Below are 23,551 nucleotides of genomic sequence, written 5' to 3'. Positions count from 1 at the left end.
ACACACTTGTATTTTAATACTTTATAAGATTAAAATGAAATAACAATACAAAATATAAGAGTTCTCAGATTAAAAAAAAAAAAAAAAAAAAAAAAAAAAGCTCACCCCTGAGAAAATACCTACTTCAAGCAAAGAAGGTGGGTTTTCTCTGGTTTTGATTAGGAATGTTCTGCATTTTCTAACTTTCTACATTACTTCTGTAGACTTTGGGATGTTACTCGAAATGGGGGTGAGAAACCTGCCTCACTATGGCATTCGGCAGGGGAGACAGCAAAGGGGACACTTGGTTTCCAGGCCGGGGCAACGGAGAGGGTGACGGGAGGACGTTACTAAGCAGAGAGACGCTGGGGTGTGAACGAGATGAGCACACAGTTGGTGGGAGAAGAACCAGGCATCTTCAAGACTGCTGTGTTGAACTCCGCTGAAACCTCTGGGTGTGGCTGCTGGAGGGTGCTCAACATGGCCATCCGTACTTCAGAGGCGAGGCTAGAGCTCGGCGTGAAAATCGGTGTGAGTCTATCTCCAGAGGCACGTTGGACAGATTTGTGAGAGGGCCGGAAGGCTACATATTAAAAGGGTAGCACTTGTGGCTCACACGTTCTGAAAATGAAGTGACTTGCTGGCTCTTTCAGCCCCATCCTTCTTTCTGTCCGGTAAGCAGACGCAGGCAATAAAGGCAAGGCCTGGGGCGCCTAGGTAAAGCCAGTGGGTTAAGCCGCTGCCTTTGGCTCGGGTCATGATCTCAGGGTCCTGGGATCAAGCCCCCCATTGGGCTCTCTGCTCAGCAAGGAGTCTGCTTCCCCTTCTCTCTCTGCCTGCCTCTCTGCCTACTTGTGATCTCTCTCTCTGTCAAAAAAATAAATAAATAAAATCTTAAAAAAAAAAAAAAAAAAGGCAAGGCCCACCTGGACTGGCAAAGACCTGAAACCATCCCAACCCCTCGTTCTCTCTTCTCTCTCTCCGTTTTCTCCTCTCTCCCTCCTTTCTCTCTCTCTTCCCAGTTACCTGGTCCCCCACCTCCATCCATCTTTCTATATACCTTTCAGTAGTAAAATCTGAAAACTGGCTTTGGGGAATTTGTAAGTGAACAGGCTTTACCCATCTAGAGCCTTTTGGGATACGAAGCTATGCCATTGAACTCGTTGAAAAATAAGTATGGCCACAGAGCAAGTAGTAACCCTAGTTCTCTGACCTGGGTTTGGGGACCCAAGTCCAGGCAACAGTAAGGTAGTATTTTCTCCTCTATGCCATCATTGCTTGTGAATGTGTGCCCCTGGGGAAGGGTCATGGTGGTCTAGGGTGAATTTTCGACACTCTGGCTGCCCCAGTGTCATCCTTATTTCTGAGAAAGTTCAACTTCTTCATTCAGTTCTTACCTTCGGTCCGTACCTGTCGATGATTACCTACACTTTGCTAACAGACTTGCAGAATTTAATAACTATAACACTATATATTATTTACTGTCCTTTTAGATTGTATTCTGAGTGAAGATGAATACTCCGCTGATTCCATTTAACTTGTAACAGATCCGGGCACCTGCTTCTGGGCTGCAGCACATCTCAGCTGTGGAGTTTTTTAAATGCTTTAGCAATTGAAGTGCATCTTCATATTGAATGGCATCCCTCATCTGTAAAGCCATTTACAAACTTTACTGATCAAGCTGTACATTTCTGAGTTGGAATTTAATCTACAGAGCCTTCTGCAAAATGAGCTGAATCCTTTACTAATTATGGGCAATGGTAGAATTTATTTGGTTTGCAGTAATTTGCATTATTTGCTTATTATACCCCTTGGTTCCTGCTGCAGACCGCTGCGCAGTGTTGCTGGAGCTGGGAAATCACTCTCCACATCACCCTGCTCCCGAGGTGATAGCATTTTGGCTGCAGATGAAATGTCTTCTTAATATGAGAGTTTCACCACTCATGTGTGTACATATCCTCCATGTCCACAGGAAGCCCTACAGTGAGGCCTGCCTGGACATCTCTTCAAAACCCTCTATGAAGTTACGATGTTCCAAAACGTTTAACCAAAGATGTTATCCCATCTGGCCACGGCTGCTGTAGGACTCCCCTCAGCTCAGACAGCAAACAGCGTGTTCTCCGTAAACAACTCCTCATGCTATTAAAATTGTTCCTGTGCTCCCTACCATCACTCTTACTCAGGCCAAAGTGCAGCAGATTAGGCAGTGTGAGCGTGTAGGATTATTTTAATCAACTCTGGATACCATTTTATGATCCCTTCTGCAAAACAATGATTTTATCCCAACTAGAATAGAGCGAATTGATGACTCAAACTTCCATAAAGATAGTCAAGCACAAACTTTTATTCCTGGTTGGCAAACCTACATAGACCGCAGCAGATAATTACGATGCAGTCAGAGCACTGTTTTAAGAAATAACTTGCACGTCCATAACACTCTGGCAGACGCATCACTTCATACAGAGCAAGAATAAACACTTCTAGAAAAAGACTGAATTCACATCCATTAGTATCTGAACCAACATCTAGGCTTGTCAGGTAAGATCAATACCTGCTTCATGTTTGCATCACAGAATAACAAGAAGGCTTCTGATTGGAGAAGATAATGCCTGGAGTTTAATCCTGGTGTACCAGAAGATAAAGCACTCAACAGTCCAAAAGATTATAAAATTTATGTTTTAGTACCTTGTAGACATTAACCATACAGACATGAGGCCGGATAAGAGACTATGGATCATCTTGAAACAAAAATGTAAAACTGAGTCACTCATTTATGTGTACTGAAGATTTTTCTCAACAAAGAACATAAAAATGACTAAGATTGCCTACAATGTGAAGACAAGAAAATATATAGCCCAGTAATAAAGTCAGGAAATATGTTTCATATTAACAAATTCACTCCTCAATCCATAAATTCTATGCAGGAAGATTTAATGATTCCAACATGACAGAATTTGTTAAAAATAAAATATATATAAATCTTCACCTTTTTAAAAACTAATCTCCACATTTGCTCAGGAAAGATCTGAATCACCCAAATTTGCTCCACTGATGGCTCTTTGGTAGACATCCATGTGTCTACTGAGTGTGTAGACATCCGTGTGTCTACTGAGTGTGTAGACATCCATGTGTCAACATGATGTGCACACATCAATGTGTCTACTGAGAAATAAGTGTTCTGGAAATCAAATTAAATTACAAAAACTACAGAACATCACACTTGGTTCCTGTAATATTTTAATGTCTGTAGCATACAACAACAGACTACAGGTAAGGCTATTTGAGAAAAATGGTTTCCGAAGTTTTGCTAAATATGCCTTTCCTTTTGCCCTAATTTTACTTCAGTTCTGGGCAGAATTCTCTGTTTTCAGGACGGCCCATTGACTTTGAAAGCTGCTTCTCATGAAGCCTTGCTAGAAGTATTCCAAGAATCTACAAGATGTCAAGAAGAAAGGCTTAATTTTAAGAACCTGTTTCAAACTATTTATATTTAATCCATTTTATCAAATAATCATTCATATATTGTTGGGAATGAGATATTTCTGAAAAATTCAAAACCACATTAGATAAGATGCAGCACAGTGCCTTTTATTATTTGTTTTCTAGATAGTTTGTACAGTGCAAAGCCCAGTGGAAACATACTCACCAAACCTCCTATCCTGCTATGAAATGTTTGCTAAATATAATGGGGAAGAAAGTGTGAATGGTATGGGGCAGGCAGAAAAGTAAAAGTAAAAGCTGAAGCAAAACTATTCCAGATTTAAAGATGTGTGAACTTAGAATCAAACTTCTGCCAATCGAACTCCTTGCTTGCTTGTCTTGATGCCACAACAGCTCTGCCCGGAATATGAATAACGCACCTGTCTCTGGTCAGTGTGAGGGTCCTATATGCAACAATCTGTGAACAATACACTATGAATATTACTGCAGATTTTACCTAGAACGATCCCTAGATAGCATCATGTAAGCGCTTACCCATAACTCCCTGGGGACTACCCAAGATGGCGCCTCGTTGTGAACTGGGGCTTCCTCCTCCATTTCTATCCCATCCACAAACAAGCAAGAAGAAAATGAGAGCAGCCGGTGGCAGTGCGCGAGGTACACAGGCAAACTTGTGCTACAGCGTTGTGACCAGTAACGATTTATTCACTCAGATTGGAGAAGGGTTATAAAACAGAGCTCTGTGTGTGGAAAACATACACAAAAAGCTTAGGATGCTTTTCTGCAAGATCTACCACCTCCCAAAAACAAGGGTGGGAGTAGGCTCTGATCTACTTTCTGTGACGACGACGTCCCTGGGAGATCTGGCACCAGCCAAGGGAAACAGCAAAAGAACGTGTACAGCCAGGCTAGAAAATAACCTGACAGATGACAACTAAAACTCTTGTGTGAGAAGGTACTAACAGTCATGTCAGCATTAGGGGAAGCCCAAATCTTCACGTCGGCTGAACCCCGACAGCACTGCCCAGAAAAGCTGTTGAGAAAGCACTAGCCCTTCTGTTTGGAAACACCTGGCAAAGGTGAGGAAAGCAAGGGCAGGCAGCATTTCAGTAATTCACAGGGGAGAGAAAAAGATAAATGTATTCAAGACATGCGTGACATAAGCCAGCCAAAGTTAAGCTCTAAACTCTAATCCCCGGCCTTTACATATCCCGTGGGAGACTGGAAGGGGTTTATAGAAAAGAGAGGGACGCTGTTCCCCAAAACAAAATATGGCCTAAATAATCTGAGTTTGAGATGCTTGCATGTCAAATACGGCTTCCAAATGCCAACTTGCCTACCAGTTCCAAGTAATAGAAAGCCAACTCTCGATTGTCTCTTGAATCTTATTCATTGACTTAAAGCCAATAATCTCATGAATTCTGTCCTGTGATTCATGGGACAGTGGTTGCGTCTGCCCCCAGGCATTTTCTTTGAGCCTGATTCTTCACAAAGGGAGTCATGCCAAAGGCTTCTATGAGGAGGTTCAGGGGCTGTGAATTTGGATTACCACTTACTAAACTCCTGTTACCCAGATAGGATGATCTGTCTCAACTTTTCTGACACTCTCCCTCTACCAAAAGGGGTCAGAACAGTAATGCAACCAAAGTGTGTTCTAGAAAGCACCACTTCAGCCATTCTAAGGGGAGGATACCTGGTCCATGGGGTTAGCTTTCCCTGGACCACAGATGCGAGGAATACGGTAAGAGAGAGCTGGTGCCATCCCCTCCGTCATCCGCTGCACTTCTTCCCTTTTTTTTTTTTAAAGTATGTAGAGATGAGAGTGCTTGATTTGCTCAAATCATCTAGCACAGTTAGGGGGTATATTTAAAACTGTGTCAAATCGTTCAGCTATCTCAAAACTCATGTATGACATGAAATGAAGGAAGAGGAGTTTCTGAAGGATGAAGTGGAGAATTCACTAGATCAGTTGACGCACCCGCCCAGATTTCCTCAGCCCTGGTTCCCGCCTGATGTCACTATGACTCTAGGAGGACCCCCTGGCCTCACATTTAGTTAAGCTCAGAAAGGAACTTTCAGTTTTCACTAAAGGCTCATTGGTTTCTCTCACTGCCCTTATGACTGTGGCCAGATAGACCACTGCATGTTCCACCAGCCTGGCCACTTATGTTCACTATAGCAACTGCCTCCTCATCTCCCAAATTCCCTGTGGCACAACTTGGGACAGCCCACCTCGTGCCTCACAGCACATGCCCCCTGCCACTTGCTGTGGCGATTCCTTTCTAAACCTGGGGCTCAAGCGGGATCCCGCCTGGTGCCCACACATGGTGTGGGTTCAAGGTTCACTCACATCAGCCTGTGAGGCTACGAGCTGCAGGAAGACAGAGTGCCCTGGGCTTGCCCTGAATGCTGTGGTCTGTGTTATGAATGGCGCCGCTGCTGGTTGTGAAATCTGCCTTCTCCAGTGGCTGCCTGGAGGGGGTGGTTAGCACAACCTAGAAGAGCCGGTGAGTTAAGAGCCCATTGTGTAAACTGATCACAGAGAGATAGGAAATGGGAAGATCTAGAGGATGAAAAGATAAATTTTTCTTTTATCTTCCCTCCCCTAGACTATTACAAGATGCTGTAGTTTCATATTGCCTCCTGGAAAATGTCTTGTGACATTGAGCATCAACTGAAACGTGTTTTGAACCCAAGGGTAGCTTGACAACACATCCACTGGGATATGCTCTCCACTATCCCTGACTTGCTTTCCTAGTCTCCTCACTCTGGCTCCCCTGGGCTTGCACCCTGCAACAGAACACTAGCATGTAACTCCTGCCTCAGGCTTTCTTTTCTAGGAAACGTGAGTTAATACTGGAAAGCAAAATAATGAGATTAGTCCACGTGGAGTTTGAGGCTCCTGTAGGACATCCCTGTGAAAATGTCCAGTAAGTAAATAGATAACGGGAATCTAAAGGGATATCCAGATTGATGAGAGGGCACCCTACAGTTGGAAGTATGGTAGTACACATGACTTGATCTCTTTGACCCACTCTTTTAAATTATAAACTAACATATTATCTCTTCTAGCGTCTACTATTTGTTAGCCATGTGTCATGGATGCTGCAAGTAATGTCACAGCACAGAGTCACCGGGGGGAAAAAATCATACTGTATAGAAGTTTTTCAACCGGGGTCCATGAGCTTAGATGAAAAAAATTAAAACTGACATCCTTATTTTCACTAACCCCTAAATGATGTTTCAATTATGAATGAAGAGAATAAACCACAGCAGTCTTAGCAGTAAATGTTATACAGTCAGCAACAGAAATCACAAATATTTTCATTTCATGTCACATAACAGCTGTCACAGATAACTCATATACAACAATCATTATCTTTAAATTATGGCAGTTATTAGACCTACTGGGAGATCACAGTTAATATGCTGTTATAATATCACCAAGAGTTTCTCATATCTTTCAATATAATTTGCTTCTTTTTTTAAGATTTTTATGTGAGAGAGAGAGTGAGAAGAGCAGAGGGACAGGAACACACAGGCTCCGTGCTGAGCGCAGAGCCTGTGGTGGGACTCACCGCCATGACCCTGAGATCATGACCTGAGCTGAAATGAAGAGTGGCGTGCTCAACCGGCTGAGACACCCAGGCTCCCCAGTGAGTTTCCTTTTAAATACTAGTATTTTCTCAGATGTAGTGAAAAGAAGGGGCACATACATCCCAGTGTCCATAGCAACAGTGTCCACAACAGCTAAACTGTAGAAGGAGCTAAGATGCCCTTCAACAGATAAATGGATAAAGAAGATGTGGTCCATACATACAACGGAGTATCACTCAGCCATCAGAAAGGATGAATCCCCACCATCCCATCGACATGGATGGAACTGGAGGAGACTATACTAAGTGAAGTAAGTCAAGCAGAGAAAGACCATTAACATATGGTTTCACTCATTTTTGGAACATAAGGAATAGCACAGAGGACTGTAGGGGACGGAAGAGAAAACTGAAGCCGGTGGGGATTCAGTGAGGGAGACAAACCATGAGAGATCTGGACTCTGAGAAACAGACTCAGGGCTACAGAGGGGAGGGGCCCGGGAAGATAGGGTAACGGGGTGATGGGCATTGAGGAGGGCACATCTGGTGATGAGCACTGGGTGTTGTACGCAACTAATGCATCATTGAACACTACATCAAAACCTCATGATGTACTATATCCTAGCTAACTGAACATTAAAAAAAAAAAAGAAAGAAAAAGAAAAATCCTAGGTATTTTTTAATAAACGGAGAACAGTATTCTAAGCAGGGGCCCCTATGTGACACAGTAGCTTGGGCTGCCAAAGCAAGTCCTGCACATGGGGTGGTTCAAACAACAGACATGCACTGCCTCACCGCTCTGGGTCCAAGATCAAGGTGCCAGCCGACTGATTTCAACTAAGGGGTGCAGAAAACTTTGTTCCATGCCTCTCCCCTAGCCTTTTGTGGTTTGCTGGCAATCTCTGGTGTTCCTTGGCTTGTAAAAGCATCATTCCAATCTCTGCCATCACCTTCACACAGCATTCCCCTATGTCACCAAATTACATCTTTTGCTAAGGAGACCAGTCATATTGGAGTATGGCCTACCCTAATGACATCATTTCAACTTGATTATATCTAAAAAAATCCTATTCTAAACAAGGTCACATTCTGAGGTCCTGGAGTTTGGGACTCCTACATATCTTTTGCGGGGGGAGACACAAATCAGTCCTTAATAATAGGCTTCCACAAACTGTCAGAGCAGCCCCAGTTATAAGAGAGATTAAAATGTTATTATGGAAGAACAGTCAACATAAGAAAATATTTTAACATATTCAAATAAGAAAAAATAACAGTAGAAAACTGGAATTATCTTATATTCATGCTTTAATTATACATATATTTTTGTATATATATGAATACACACACACACATATATCCATAAGAAAAAAGCTAGAAGACTCTACATAAAAAATACATCCGTGGTTTTCTTTCAGTGTTGAAATTGAGGGTATATAAGTAAGGTTTGCCTTTTCCTTTGTACTCTTCTAAAGTTTGTAAATGTTCTTTATCTTAGCATTTCAAAAGGTCTGAATCTCTAAAGAAAAGTGTTATATAATAAAAATATCTTTAAAGATTATAAAGATAAAAGATAAATTTTTGAAGTGGAATACCCTAAAACTCTACCTTTAAAAATCCCAACTCTAAGTGCACACTACCCCAAGTATTTGATAAATCAATAACTTTTCTCGTGGTTTTCCAATTTCATTAAATAAATAAAGAAAAACTACTACCAATGTGGCTATAATGACCAATGAGCCCTCTTTTAAGTAAAACAGGACATGTATATGATTTTCAATAAGAGTAAATATATAAATAATTACGTTATATACATTTATTCAGAAATATTTTTATTTATTCAGTGGAAGAATTCTATGCAGGAAAACAAGTATGAAAGAAATGAGAAAACAGTAATGACGGGTGAGGCAAGTGCCTTCTGGACACATGAAAAGCAGAATGGGGAAAGCAAACAGGCTGTGCTGTATGTCTAGTTATCTAGAAGTCACTAATTCTTTCATTTTTTTCTTGTCCAGAGACTTAACGATTGCATGTATTTAGTAAAAGTCAAAAACCAATGCAGTTCAAGCAGAAATAAGTAAAACAAAACTTTAACAATTCTTTTAATAATAGATCTAATCCTCCTCGAAATTTTCCCCTTAAAAAACATGAGCACTTTACCGCATTTCTCTACCTCTCCTTGGCAACAGTCACATAAATCAACATCTAAGGAAGAACATTAAGTAGTATATGAGATGCTGTCATGCCAGAAAATGTTTCATTGGGGGTTTTGTTTCTTTGATACCCCAAATTTTACTTTGCCTAAGCAATCAGAATACCAAATACAATCAGTAAGTAATTGTTTTAGTTGGGAGAGTATCAGAAATTAAAGTAGAAAAAGATGGAAATGTGGAGATGATACAGACCGGCATGACAGGACCCACGAGAGGAACACCAACACAGAGAAGTTCTACGATACTGTCATGTGGCAAGCTCCTGGGCTTGGCGCCTGGGTGCGAATTAACCTTTAAAATACATGAAATGACCGTGCGTTTTGCTCTGCTCCCAGTCCTGTAGGGACAGAAGCAGGCCAGAGCAAACTTGATCACTCTGGCTTTGTAGTGAGACTTGCTCGGATCAGAACCGAGCTCCAATGTAAGGAACATGCTTGAGGTTGGTTATGTTCCGTCCCTGTGCTTTAGTTTTCCGCTCTGTAAAGTGGTGTAGCGGTGTCACCGGGAATTATTCCTGCCACTTGGAACTATTATGCAGATTAAACTAGGAAACATTGTGTTGTTGTTTTGTGGGGGAGAGGGCTGAGAGGGAGGGAGAGACACGATCTCAAGCAGGCTCCACGCCCAGTGCAGAGCCAGAAACAGGGCACGATCTCACAACTCTGAGATCACTCCTTGAGCCAGACCAAGACTCTGACGCGTAACTGGCTGAGCAACACAGACACCCAGGAAACCTTCTTTAATCCCTGGAAAATAATACACCCCTAAACAGTGTTACCTACTGTGAACAGTATTACTATTAATTCTTTAAACCCACACCAATTCTACACACAGAGTGTTTTTGCGACGGTTTTTACAATGGTTCAAGTAGCTCAGATCCATCAAGAAACAACTCAGAAACCAAAATGCTAATGTTACAGGTCTACCACTACTCATGGATTTAAAACCTATTTCCTTTTCCCCTCTACAGTGTGTCAGTGTGAAGTCGCTTATCAACACCCCTAAAGCACATAAGACCTGTGTGGGGACCCCGGTCTGTCTGGATGACGCAGTCCTCTCTCTTGTCTTCTCTTGCCCTTTGTTTCTCTCTTTCTCTCAAAGATGAAAGGAAGGAGGGAAAGAAGGGGGGAAGGGAGAGGATAGGAGAGGGGAGGGGAGGGGAGGGGAGGGCAGGGGAGGGAGAAAGACATCTGGTTTCCGTGGGCTTCAGCTTCTGAAGTCTCCATTTACAGTCAGAATAGAAGCAGCATGTTTTTAACCTCCAATGCCACTTTATTTCAGAAAGCTGCCTGAAAGGATCTCAAGAGATCCCTATCAGCAGGGGTCACAGCTATTGTTATGTTACCTGTTGGTTGCAAGAACTTTGAAACACTAACCAGCTGGTTAAAATCACAGATCAGGGGAGTAAATTCTATGAAATGGAACTTAAACAGGAATAGTCTCTAGTTTACCAAATCTACATTTGGGCTTATGGATTTTTAAGGCATTATTATTATACAGAAAGGAAATGGGAAAATACCATCTGCACAGCCACTATTTTGGGAAATTCAATAATGCAGTGGAGAAAAAAAAAAAAAACTGACATACTGGCACATAACCAAGTCAATCCAGATTTAAATAAACAAAATAATGAACCAAATTCAAGATTCAAATCCATTAAAAAAATTTTTTTATGTACCAAAAAGAGGGAAAACCAAACATAAAATATACACTCCTAAGGCACTGGAATAAGTTGACTTAGAAGATATATGATACCATACGTTTTGCTCCCGTCATTCTACTGTTTTCCCCGGTCTACTCAATCCCAGCACAACAGCACATTTAAAACACTGGCGTGAGAGACAGCTCTCATTGACTTTATGGGACTTCTAAGGTGACAATAAAAATTCAGTAAGATCATACTGTGCAGGAAACCACTTTATGAAGATGAAATTAATAAAATCACAATATCGACATATGCTCGATATTCAGGGAGAATTTGCTAGTTGCATTGTATATGCCTTCTGACATGGATGGGCTTATTCTAAAACCTTGGGGGAAATTACATATATAAATATAGAGGACAATAAAGTCACCACATGAGCTGTTGACAGGAAAGGAAGGCTCTTAGGACTCTGAGTTTTAACATAATCTGGTCTTGCTTGCTGCAGATAGAGTTGGAAGAACAGCCTCTTGCTGTTCTTTTTGTCTCACAAGCTAAGGGGTAAAATTCTCCATTTTGGGACATTTATGAGCTACTTTTTTTAGGAGCTCATAAAAGTTCAAATTGAACAGTAACTATCTAATTTTGTATCTTCATGTGTACTGATTATTATTGGAACTGGCAATAAAATTTTGCTGAGAGCAGTGTTATGCATCATGTTCTAAGCTGGCTGGCTGGCACACTATCACATGTAATATTGTAAAACAGTTTGTTCTAGTCAACCTCCACTGCAGCTACTGTGACAACATTTCGCAGATGATGAGACTTAATTGCCCAGAAATGTCATTTTCCAAAGATCCAGAAACAAAGGACAAAAAACAGGATTCGAAAAGAAATCTCATATTAACAAGGACACCAGGCATCAGTCTCGGATCAGGAGACTGGATGAACTCTGAGACATCCTGTATTTGATCTAAAGAAATTACAAATATAACTTTATATTCTTGAATAAAAACTAAAAGAAAAAGCACACAATTCTTTTAGACTGATTCATCTTCTAAACAAGCTATTTTATTTTAAAAACACAGGTTAAATATTTACGAAAATAATAAAAATCTAGCTGTAGCTATGCAGAGGTTACATAAGGTTTTAACCAAGTACACAGGAATTTGTGCAGTGTGTTGATTCAAGAAAGGAAATGATTATATAAGCCTGCAAGAGTGAAATTTATTTTTAGTGGCCCGGCTCCCAGTACGTAAGATGTAACGTATTATAGAGCAGTGTGCTAGCTATGCTTCATCAAACTGATTAAATACCATTTCATGAGGATGTGATCCACTGGGACTTAAAGTCCAGTGCAATCAGTTGTGATAAGATAGATCAGTACAGGTTGTAAAAATAACAAATCCTCCAAGAAAGAGATCAAAGCATAAAGCTTGGATTGTTGACAAACCCTGGGTCCTGGCAGAATAGTCTATAATTTACAGGCCTTTTATGGTTTGGTTGCGACCAATTTTTCTATTAAGAAGTCAGTATAATAAATATGTTCTTCAAGCATTATCCATTAAACAATCATTATCTTTAATTAAAAAAAATAAATAAAAAGCAATCAAATGTTTTCCTGTTTGCTAAGTTGCAAGTCAATGAGGTCTCTGTTTTTTGGCCCAGTATAAGTCTCCCAATTTTTCTGGAAACCAAATATCATATGCCCTCCCCACCAAACCAAAACACAAGAACAAAAGCAAAAACTTTTCCATTTCTGCCATAGGCAGAGCACAAGAAAACTCCACCTCGAGAAAAACATGTGGATAGAGTAGACCATTTTAAAACAGTTTACTATAAACTAAAATTTTGAAAACGGGACCCGATGAAAACTTATTTCTTCTGCCCCTCATCTCCTGTCTGCCGGCAGCTGGCACCCCTCCTCTGCACCCACGGGCGCCTGCTCTCCTGCTCTCTCCTCTCTCTCTCCCTCCCTTCCGGCCCCTCCTCTCTTTTACTCTGGGGTTTCCACTTTCTCTCTGCATAAATGTTCCAATTAAATGATGAAACAACATAATGTGGAGGGAATTCAGGCTTCTAGAGAGACAAATAATAACTAACATTTATTGGGTATTTAATATGACTAAGGCTTAGCAAGGCACCTTGCATTATTTACATGACTTACTTGAAGCCTAAAAATAATCTACAAAGATGAATTCTCCTATTTCCTTACTTTTTTTCGATTAGAAAACCAAGAATCAGTAGTAAGCAACTTGCCAAAAGTCACAATTTAAATAAATGTCAAATTTCAAATAAATAAAAATCCAATTTCAGTATTTTTGTCCACCACGAAAAAAGAGCTCAGAGAAAATTTCACCAAATTTTGAGAAAATGCTTTGCATGGCCAGATTTAAAATGCAGATGCTGGATTTTACATAAAAATCACTTTGGAGGAGCTGGAGGAGGCCCTTCATACAGTAAACTAAAATCTCCTGAGAAATTCTACAAGGGCTTAAATGGCTGGCGTAACTGCCATTCAGAAGGGACAGACAAACAGTGCTTGAAAAACTGACCTGCAAATCTGAAGTCACACACACACACACAGACACACACACACACACACAGAGGATACACAGATTCACAAACACTGACTAATGATGAACCTGCTTCTTATAGGGGCAACTCCATAAAATGTATCTGTTGGTAGGAAGTTACATATTTAATGGTGCTTAATAACTCCCCAACGGGCAGCCCAGGATATAAAATATAAAAAGAACCCACTCAAACAATTAGTTTTTCAGTGATATGGGCTGCTGAATTTTGATAACAGGGTGTTCCCCAAATTCAAAACCTCCGTCTGAGCATACTTCTCCATGGCCATCGGTATAGCACGAGCCCACTAAGGCCTGTCCGAATTGCTCACAAGCAAGAACGTGTTATAATCAAACACGGGAGAACAGAAAGTGTTGTGAGGGTGAGTGGCTAAGTGTTTACAGTTGGGAAGCAAATCCAGAAAGTCACAGAGGTCATCGGGTGTAGACTACAGCCTGCAGAGTCTCTTCCGCACCAACCATAGCAGAAAGACAGCTGCCGGGTATAGCACAGTGCATGGAAAGACCATGGTCTGTGCAGTTAGACCTCTGCCAGCCCAGGTATCGGCTCTGCCGGCACTCTCGGCCTCTCCCAACCTCCTGTCAGCCTTAGTTTTTAACTTATTTTAATTTTTTAATAGTAGTACTTTGTTATGTTTTTTTTTAAAGATTTGCCATCATGTATGTGAATGGTCTACTTAGAAGTATAAACTTCTGGTAAGCAACAACTGCTGTTACTATAATCATTTTAAATTGACTAGCACCTGGTTATGTGCTGAATGAAATGCTTTCCTATCAGCACAGTATCTTCATTTTATATCCAGATTACTACTCCCTAAATCTCACCCCAAAACCTCCAGTGTCTATCCAGTTCACTCTACTGTGCCTGTTTCTGGCATGCAGTTATATTGCTTTGTTGAAACAACTTCTTGAAATGGGACTAGAAGTAAAATCCAAAACCTACAAGTTCATTATTCTTCAGAGTCAAATGATCTTATTTTACCTTTGTTTTTATATCTCCCATTCCACATCCCACCCAACAATTCTTCATAGATTATGTCCTTGAGGGGAGGTTCACAGGAGTGATTTATGAGTGGAACCATTTTGTAAATGTTGAAGGATATGACTGGAGTCTGAATGCATTAAAAAGAAAGAAAATTATGTTCATATTATGGGGGAAAACATTGCCGTTTTTGCTTTTCCTGTAGTATGAATCCGTGTTGGATTAATTCATTCACGTAATTATATTCGTAGCTCTTTTACCTTTATTCATGGCTGTAACTTCCTTTATGGGAAAGAGCACTTTGCAAGTCACTATACAACGTCTTTTGAGCACAATGGGGGAAGGTCGGTGATGGTATGTGGGCCTGTGGACACTGGAAACCATTTGAATTTGGCCAGAATAAAAAAGTAGACGCTTGGGCAATTTTACATTATAAACACCAGGAAGATTTTTAGACAATAGATCCTTGATTGCCAAGCTGCTGAAGATGGTTATTTTGTTTCTGGAACATAATTGGTCTGCTGGCACTACACCCACATTACTTGAAAGGATGAAAATAAAATTATAAACTGCTGTGTAAAGTCTGAAATGGCCACCTTTAAGTTTAATCTTCCCCTTAATGTTGTAGAGTTCATAAAATATGCATTAATTCTAGTTTTTAATAGCTTTTATCAATCCATCTTTCTTCTTCAAATGGGAGACAATGCCTAGTAAAAGAGATTTTTTCACACTCTATTTCCAAACCATGATAGATCTTGTAATTTTGCTGGGGTTTTTTTGTTGTTGTTTTTTAGTTTCTCAAGTAACATTTATTAGATAAAGTGCATAAAGCAATAAACGGTTTCTTCAATGTGGAAGCTGTATGAAAAACTAGAATCATTTTGATAAACCAGTTCATTCATTATAAATAGATTAGACTTTCACTGATAAAATATTACTACTGTAATATTTTTTGAAGGTTTAAACTTATGAAAATTTTCATTTTTAAAACAAACGCTCCTAATTTTCATTTGCCTTCACATCATATTTCTTTAAGTCAAGCCAAAATAACCTAATTTTTAAAGTCTATATTTAGAAATACAAACACCCAGAAATTTTGATGAGACTAGTTACTGCATTAACCAAACTTCCCATTTACTACCATGTATCAAGATCCTGAATGTTTCAACAGCAATTAAATAATAACAAAAAATAAAAATATAAACACAACAGACTCAACCATGACCTCATAAAAATTAGAAACAACCTAAATGTCCCCAAAATAGATAAGTTAAGTAAACTATGGTATATTTAGAAAAGAAACACAATTCAGTAATTCAAATCATAGCCCAATAGAATAATTAATGACATGGACTAATGTTTTCAGTGCATTGCTAAAAAATAGGGTATGGTATGGTAACAGAATGATTTTAATTTTATTTAAAGTATAAATAAGTTTATGTATAAATTGCCTAGAAAGAAATAGAATAAAATAATTACAATTTTTTCCTCAATGATCAGATTCTGGATGACTTCCATTTTCTTCTATATAACTTTCAGTATTTTTCAAAAATTTCCATTGAACTTATAGTACATGTTTGAATCAGGAAAAAAGTGTTAAAAATTTTAAATGAAGAAACCATCCTCAGGTATTTATCAATTGAAAATGGTGTCACAGTATAATCTATGGTAACGACTAATGATAATTAATTAATAATTAATTCTAAACTCATAATAATCAATTCTAAACTAAATATTAAAGTAACTTTTATTCTACTTAACAAAAAGAAATAAACTTCTGATGAGTACATACTGAGCTACTACGAGGTATATAGATGCTGTATGATGTGAACAATATAGAATTAGTGACCAGAAAAGTAGTGATCAGTATACACCGGCCATCTAAAACATAGGGGCCAGATTCCGGAACAGTCAGGGAAAACATGAGATAAATGGACTAAGGAAGGAAAAGTAATGGAGGAATTATCAAGGTAGATCTGGAAGCACAAATCTGATGTTAGGCTTCAGCGCAGGACTGGTTTATCTATTAGGTACAGTTGGCACCATGCTGCAGTGCACTATATCTTCATTTCTTTCAAAATCCAAAGAAGAAGCTAATTTCTATGTCAAAAAAGTAACTTTATGCCAACACAATGATAAAATAAAATGTTAAATATTTTTGTATGTATGGATGAAGTTGTCCATAAAAGCTAAAACGTCTAAGTTCCAGGAATACCACATTGAGGCCCTGGTTCAATGACTTGCTAAAGAATAGTATTTAAGAAAATAATTCCAGCATCTCTAGAGAACAGAAATGAGAAAGTACCTAAGCCTAGCAAGACTCTGTGTGAATATGTTAAAGCTAACTGGGAATAAAATAAAGGATGAGAGACAGGACAGATGTAAATGGTGAGAACAGTAAAAGAAGTAGAATACCCTGACATAGACAAGAGAACTGACAAGTCTTGGAAACATCAGAGGTGGGTCTGATGACACTACAGCTATGGGGATTCATGGCTGATCAACCTACAGAGCGAGTGTTCAGGAGTTGTGCCACAGGCGCTGTCCTTCAAGCTTCCTTAGTCCACATGGGTGAAGAGAACGCTTCTCAAATTTTCACACTGCACACAACTGAGACAAATTATTATGGTGATTGACAGAATTGTTTCAATTTTTTTTCAAAAAGTAAAAGGAAGAAAACTGAAATTACACAATGATGAAAGTAGCATTCAACAAATTAATCACAGAAGTACACAATGGAGAAATGTGGATTTATCTAAAGGAAAGAAAGATGAGTGGATGACTCTAAGACCAAAATGAGTGCGCCATTGCTACTAAAACAAACAAACAAACAAGTGCAATCTCTGACTTAGACTTTGGTTGAATATAATCGCCAGAGAAAGGAAAATCACTATGTGCAATTCACCTGTGTTATTTTGGAGAGAAGCTGATATATTGTGGTAAAGATACAAGAGGTTGACAAATGGTCTGTAAACCATAGCGTCACATGAAGAATTTGGGGATGTTTGGCCTGAAGAAGGGGAATGTGTGTATCTATGTGTGTGTTGGGGGCTGGGGAACATTACTGTCTAAAATTACTTATTTTGAATAATTTATGAAAACAATTGAGACAACAGGTTAAATTCCAAAGGAAACTCTTTTACTGTGATAATATGAGTGAAATAATGAGTAAAGCTTAACAATCAGAGTTGTCTAATAATGAAATAAAATTCCTTTAAAAGTAGTGAATCACTGGTACCAGAAATATTCAAGAACACACTGGAAGACTGTCTGTCAACAATGCTACAGAAGTGAGTCTTGTCGTGGATCTCTGATGGAACAGGATGATTTCTCAAAGTCTTTTATTGAAGAGAGGCAAATGCTTAAGATCCAGTGTAGAAGAAACTGGCAAGAGTGTGTGAGTGACTAGGGGCAGGAAGACGAAGGAGAGAGGCAAGAGTCACAGCATGTATGCTGCATGCCACACACCACAGGGTAAAATAAAAAAAAAAAAATTCCAGCTTGTGATTTTCCCTCCACACATTGTTGTCTCTCCTTGTTCTTTGCAATCCTCCCCTCCTGGCCCTTTGCAAGGCGAAGTCTGTTGCAGTCACACCAAGACACAAGATGGGCTCCCTACTGTGTTCGCACCTCCGCCCTTCACCTCTCCCCACTCCTTTCTTTCAAGGATAGTCAGAAGCACCAAGCACATGGCCTAAGCACCATCCACAGATGAATCTCATAAGCAATCAAGTCTTCAGGGCCGAATTCTCTGAGTCCAAGATACGGAAGAGCAGAATATACCAGAGGAAAATCTGTGAGAAGTATTATTGTGAATTATGGTGCATATTATTAAGCAATTCCCTTTATGATTGTAAGAATAAATGTATATTGTCCAGAAAAAAAATATGTTCTAATATAGAAACAACTAGAGAAAACTAGGGTTTTTATTGATATCTCATTTAGAGAAACGTGTATTAAGTATAAATGATTATAGGAAGAAGTCAAAAGACAATAAAACAAAATGAAAAGCAGCTTGAGACTTTTCAACCATGAAGTGTGAGCCTGAATGATCAAGTTTTATTCATTCTTGTGCAGTCCATATTAGCATTTTATTATGCAAAGCTGTAAATTTGATTTTACACTGAAAATAAAATTGGTTTCTTTAAACTTGTTTCCTTTTCAATAAAATAAGGGGTTTGAGCAACACAATCTCTATAGCCCATTTCAGTGCTAATATTCAACAATTAATAGATGATATTTACTATATTGCCACAGAAGTGGGTATAGTTTTGAGAGATCTTGTTCACATTACTCTCAAACCACTTTTAGATACTCATTAGCAAGCAAGAGTTGAAATACAGAAGCTATTTTCCAACTACCATCAGTATGCAAGCCTTAAAGAAAAATGATAGAAGCAAACAGTCTCAATTATTAGAAGCATGGTTTTCATAACAATAAGTTGTGGGTACAGAATAGAATGTTGATGAACCTAGAAAGCTCTCTCATCCGCTAACATCACACAATGGTCCTCATGGAATTCATTTCTTGTAGGAATCAAAAAGGAGCTTTTAAGTCTGATCTGTGTGATTTCCTAGCTGCCTTTCTGGATAACCAGAAGTGTTATCATGGACCTTCATGGCAATTAAGAAGTTGAAGTGATAATTATTCTTGGTAAGTTTCATAGTGCAATATAATATCCTCCTAGAAATACACGATTAAAAAATAAGACAAAATTGGATTCTGGTATTCACAATTATGTCTCCCTTTTGACTATTTCAACATACTTAACGTAAGAAGCATGCCAATTTAGTTACATAAACTTTCCATACTAGCCAAAGAAATATATTATGTTGAAAATCCTAAAGGTCAAATACTTGATTGAACTTTCTGGCTCAAGGCCATGTTTTATTGTTGTGAGCTCACAGAATGAAAGATAAGAACATAGCCTGTGAAAATACAGAAAAATACACCATATTATACAAGATTTTCAAAATAGAAAGTGACACAGTAAAAGATGATGCAAAGATTCTCAATGATCTTCATAACGCCTCTTAATAATAACTCAAACATACCTGAGACAACCTGATCCACAAATGAGCAAAACATCCCCATCACTACATCCACCAGGCGCGAATGATGATGTACTCACATCTATTTTAAGCAATAAGTAAATAGGAGATCAAAGAGGACAACTTTGGATTAAGTAGGACATCGTGATGAAAAGAATCATTGCAGAAACTTGCCTATGGTTTCTGCTATGGCTTGCTTGTCCCAAAATACAACTGTACATTATTACTGAATAAATCCACTTTTGCTAGTTAAAAAAAAAGGCTGTTGCAGAGTCAATGATTGACAAATGTCAGTTTCCCTAAAAGGTACCAACCCTTAGCATTATCCTGGGATATGTATCTAGCGGACAAGTAATATTTGTGAAAACAGTACATTTCTGATGAAGCAAAAATTCAAGCCGAATACTCCTCTGTAGTTTAAGTTCTAAATTTAATCTGGTTCTGCAATATTTGGTGTACCCTGAATTTCTTAATCTCAATCTCAGCTTCCAAAGAACCCTAGAAAGAGACTGAAAATAAAAACTCTCTCACTGTTAAGATGAACAGTGGCAAATATACCATAGAGAATAGAAATTATGTTTGCTTTTAGATAGTCACAAAAGTTGTCCCTCACCAAACAGTATTTCTCAAATTTTAGGAAGTTTAAGAATCGCTCAGAAAGACTGTTTAAAATAGTGATTGCCCACACTAACCCCCACCCCTTGGGCAGGGCCTGGAGATGTGCATTTTAGCCATCATCTCAGTATCTGGAAGCACATTCATTCTCAGGCTAGACAGGTGTCCCTCCTTATCCATGGTTCCACTTTCTGTGGTCTCACTTACCTGGGGTCAACCATGGTCCCAAAGCAGATGATTGTCCTTTCGATGTATGGACAGGAAATCAATAGTGGCCTAATTCTGGGTTACAATGCCTATGTCATTCACTTCAGTTTATCTCATCACTAAACATTTTATCATCTTACATCAACACAAGAAAGATGGGTATAGTACAGTATTTTGAGAAAAGAAAAAGACCACATTCACACAACTCTTACTATATTGCTATAATTGTCCTATTTTATTATTAGCTACCTTATTAATTTCTTATTGTGACTAATTTATAAATTGGACTTTATCATAGGTATACATGTATAGAAAAAAACGTAGGATATATAGGATTCAGTGCTACCTGCGGTTTTAGGCATCCATTGTAGATCTTCGAACATATCCCCACAGATAAGGGGGAGGGGGACTATAAACTTGTAGAAACAATGTCCTAAAAATATGTGGCTGTTTCTCAATGATCTTTATCTATTAAAATGGGAGACATGGTATCTTACTGTCAATGAGCTTGTCTAAGTGGATTTTGAATGCAGTGGCATGCTATTTCTGCATTGGAGAGATTTTCATAATTGAGTGGCTAGGGTGGGGACCTGATAGAACTATTCTGAATGTGATTGATGCCACAGCTGATCAAGCTGAACTGTACTCACTAATGTGCTACGCTCTGGGAGGTTCTTTATGCTGGAGGCCGGGACTGTTGCCCAGACACTGTGATTGTAATGAAGATAGGCATGGATCTTTAATGTTTTCCACCCCCTACCCCAAATGCTGAAAAATGGTTAGTATTGAGTAGTTTTTATACATAGCAAGAAGACAGACTGAGTCAGATATTTCTATTCCCATGGATCCCAGGGACAATATTCTAATATAATTTCTAATGTTCTATGAAAATGATTGATGTCAAATTAAACCTTTGGAATGGTCGCTGATCATGTGAAAGAGTGACAGCTGGCTGGCCCGAATGCCATTATTAACAGTTTGCCTTCTGACTGGCTTAACAACAAGCCCACTCCACTCAGCATTATGTGTGTACATTTACCCCAATCTGCATACCTAAAAAATGCTCTTTAATGAATAAACTGGCCATGACAGCTGTTGCTTGATTACCTTTCTCTAAATCTTATTTGTAAATAAGGCCCAGCTATCCAGTAACCAAAAGATACATGACTTTGTTGAATTTTTACGGAACCAAATTATTTCTTCTTAAAAGAAGAATATTCTTTTGAAAAATCATTCATTGGGCGTACTGGTCAGGCTTTTCAAACCATGTCCCTCAGAATGGAGACAAAAGAAAATCAAAGAGGTAAATTTAATGTGCCAAATTTTGCAGAGCAGAAACATCATTAAATGCAAACCTGATGCATTTTGTAACCTGAGCGGCGTTCTTTAGACCTAACTGTACATTGGCAAGTTCTGGAAACTAACGGATCCAGGCTATTAGAATACCAAAACACCTGAATGCTATGTCTAAAATTAGACTATTGAAATTCTCCCTGGATGTCAGTTTTCTTTATTATAAACACATTTTTCTCATTATCAAAGCTGCATTTAGTGAGTAAAGAGTGCCACCAAGCGGCAGCATATCATATTCCTAAATCAATTGTTTTTCTTAAAAAAATATATATATATACTTTACTTTTGTTAATTGTGCTCACACCCTTAAGAGAGACAGGCTTATCTGTATATTTGAAAACATGCGTTTCAAGTGTCCAAGTAATATTTCAGGAGAAGAGCTATTTTTCTGGGTTGATAGGCAAATCTACCATGGTAAATTTTTTAAACATAAAAATTCTATCTATAGTTATTGTTGTTTGTAAAACAAGTATTGATGAGCATGCAGTTTCCAAAACTTATTGATTATATAATGACTCTTCCCATGGGAATCTGGATAGTTTCCAGAAGAACGTTATCTTGCTATACAAAATATTATCATTTCTGTTCAGAAATTTAGAATATATCAGACCAAGGACAAAAGGGCAAGGTTTTTTCAGTCACACATAATCCCCAAAATGTTGACCTCTAACTCTTGCTCCACATTTCCTATCGAAGGATTAAACAATCTTATGAGAACATAATCTACACATATTCCCCTAAATCTGTTTTAGTCATTCATTCTGCCTCTATGTTCATCTAGCCCCTCATAAAACAAATATGACCTGAACATCTACCGTACCAAGAACAGTGCCAACTAAAAATGAGTAAGATAGTCTCTGTCTTCGTGATGCCCATAGAAAGCTGGGACTTCTGGTTCTGATTGGCTCTGTTGGAAACTTCAAGCTTCCTGAACTGAGACAATTTTTTTACAATTATGCGTTTATATTTGTGAGAATTTCCTAAAGCTTTTAGAATGATTTTGCATTCATACAGTCACAATGACTTTGACCACGTACAACAGCTGTGGGAACTGTTAATTACTATTCTTATATATGACTCAGGACATGGTTAAGTGATTTACCTAAGATGTCATAGGAAGGTTGTGGCAGGGTTAAAATTAAAATCTCCTGACTTCTAAACTGCGCCCTTTCTAGGAGGCCACCACTCTTTATGATGAATACATTAAAATTAGCATGATATTTCAAGGAGGTCATCATCATAGCAGGTTCTACAATAATTACAGTGATGCTGACACTGCTTAAAGTATTTCTGGAACTCTTGTTTCAAATTTCCCTTATGGGGAAAACAAGAAAATCAGTCTCATTACACATCCAATTCAACATAGATTTATTCAGTATCTATCACTTGCATGACACTATACCAGATGATACAGATGTAGAAAGACAGTACGACTGGCAAGAAATTTACAATTCAGCAGGCACAATGAAAAATGCAGTACTGGTGCTATTTTTTCTGTACTAATAGGTTGGGCGGACATTACGCAGACATAACACCTACTGTAGTTCATTGAATCCAAGATGCTGTTAAACACTATTTTATGTCATAGTAAGAAAGAAAAACACTGACAATCAAAGTCTGACAAGTTGCTTTCCCATTGTTACTTTTTTATTTTTTTGAATTTAGACAAAGAGTTCTTTTAGTCTTATTTTGACATTGATTTCCCTTACTGTATCATTCTACTGCATACATAAAAAGGAAAATATAAGCATAATAAATTGGTTAAGGCAATGACAACTGTGTCACAACTACTACCAGGTAGTCAGTAATTGTAAAAGCTCAGCAATTATCATCTGCACCCCAATTTAAGAGATGTTAAAATGTGTCATTTTAGAATCACTGAAA

The sequence above is a fragment of the Mustela lutreola genome, chromosome 3 (genome assembly GCF_030435805.1).
Source record: "Mustela lutreola isolate mMusLut2 chromosome 3, mMusLut2.pri, whole genome shotgun sequence".
Taxonomy (NCBI): domain Eukaryota; kingdom Metazoa; phylum Chordata; class Mammalia; order Carnivora; family Mustelidae; genus Mustela; species Mustela lutreola.
Note: the sequence above shows the minus strand (reverse complement) of the source record.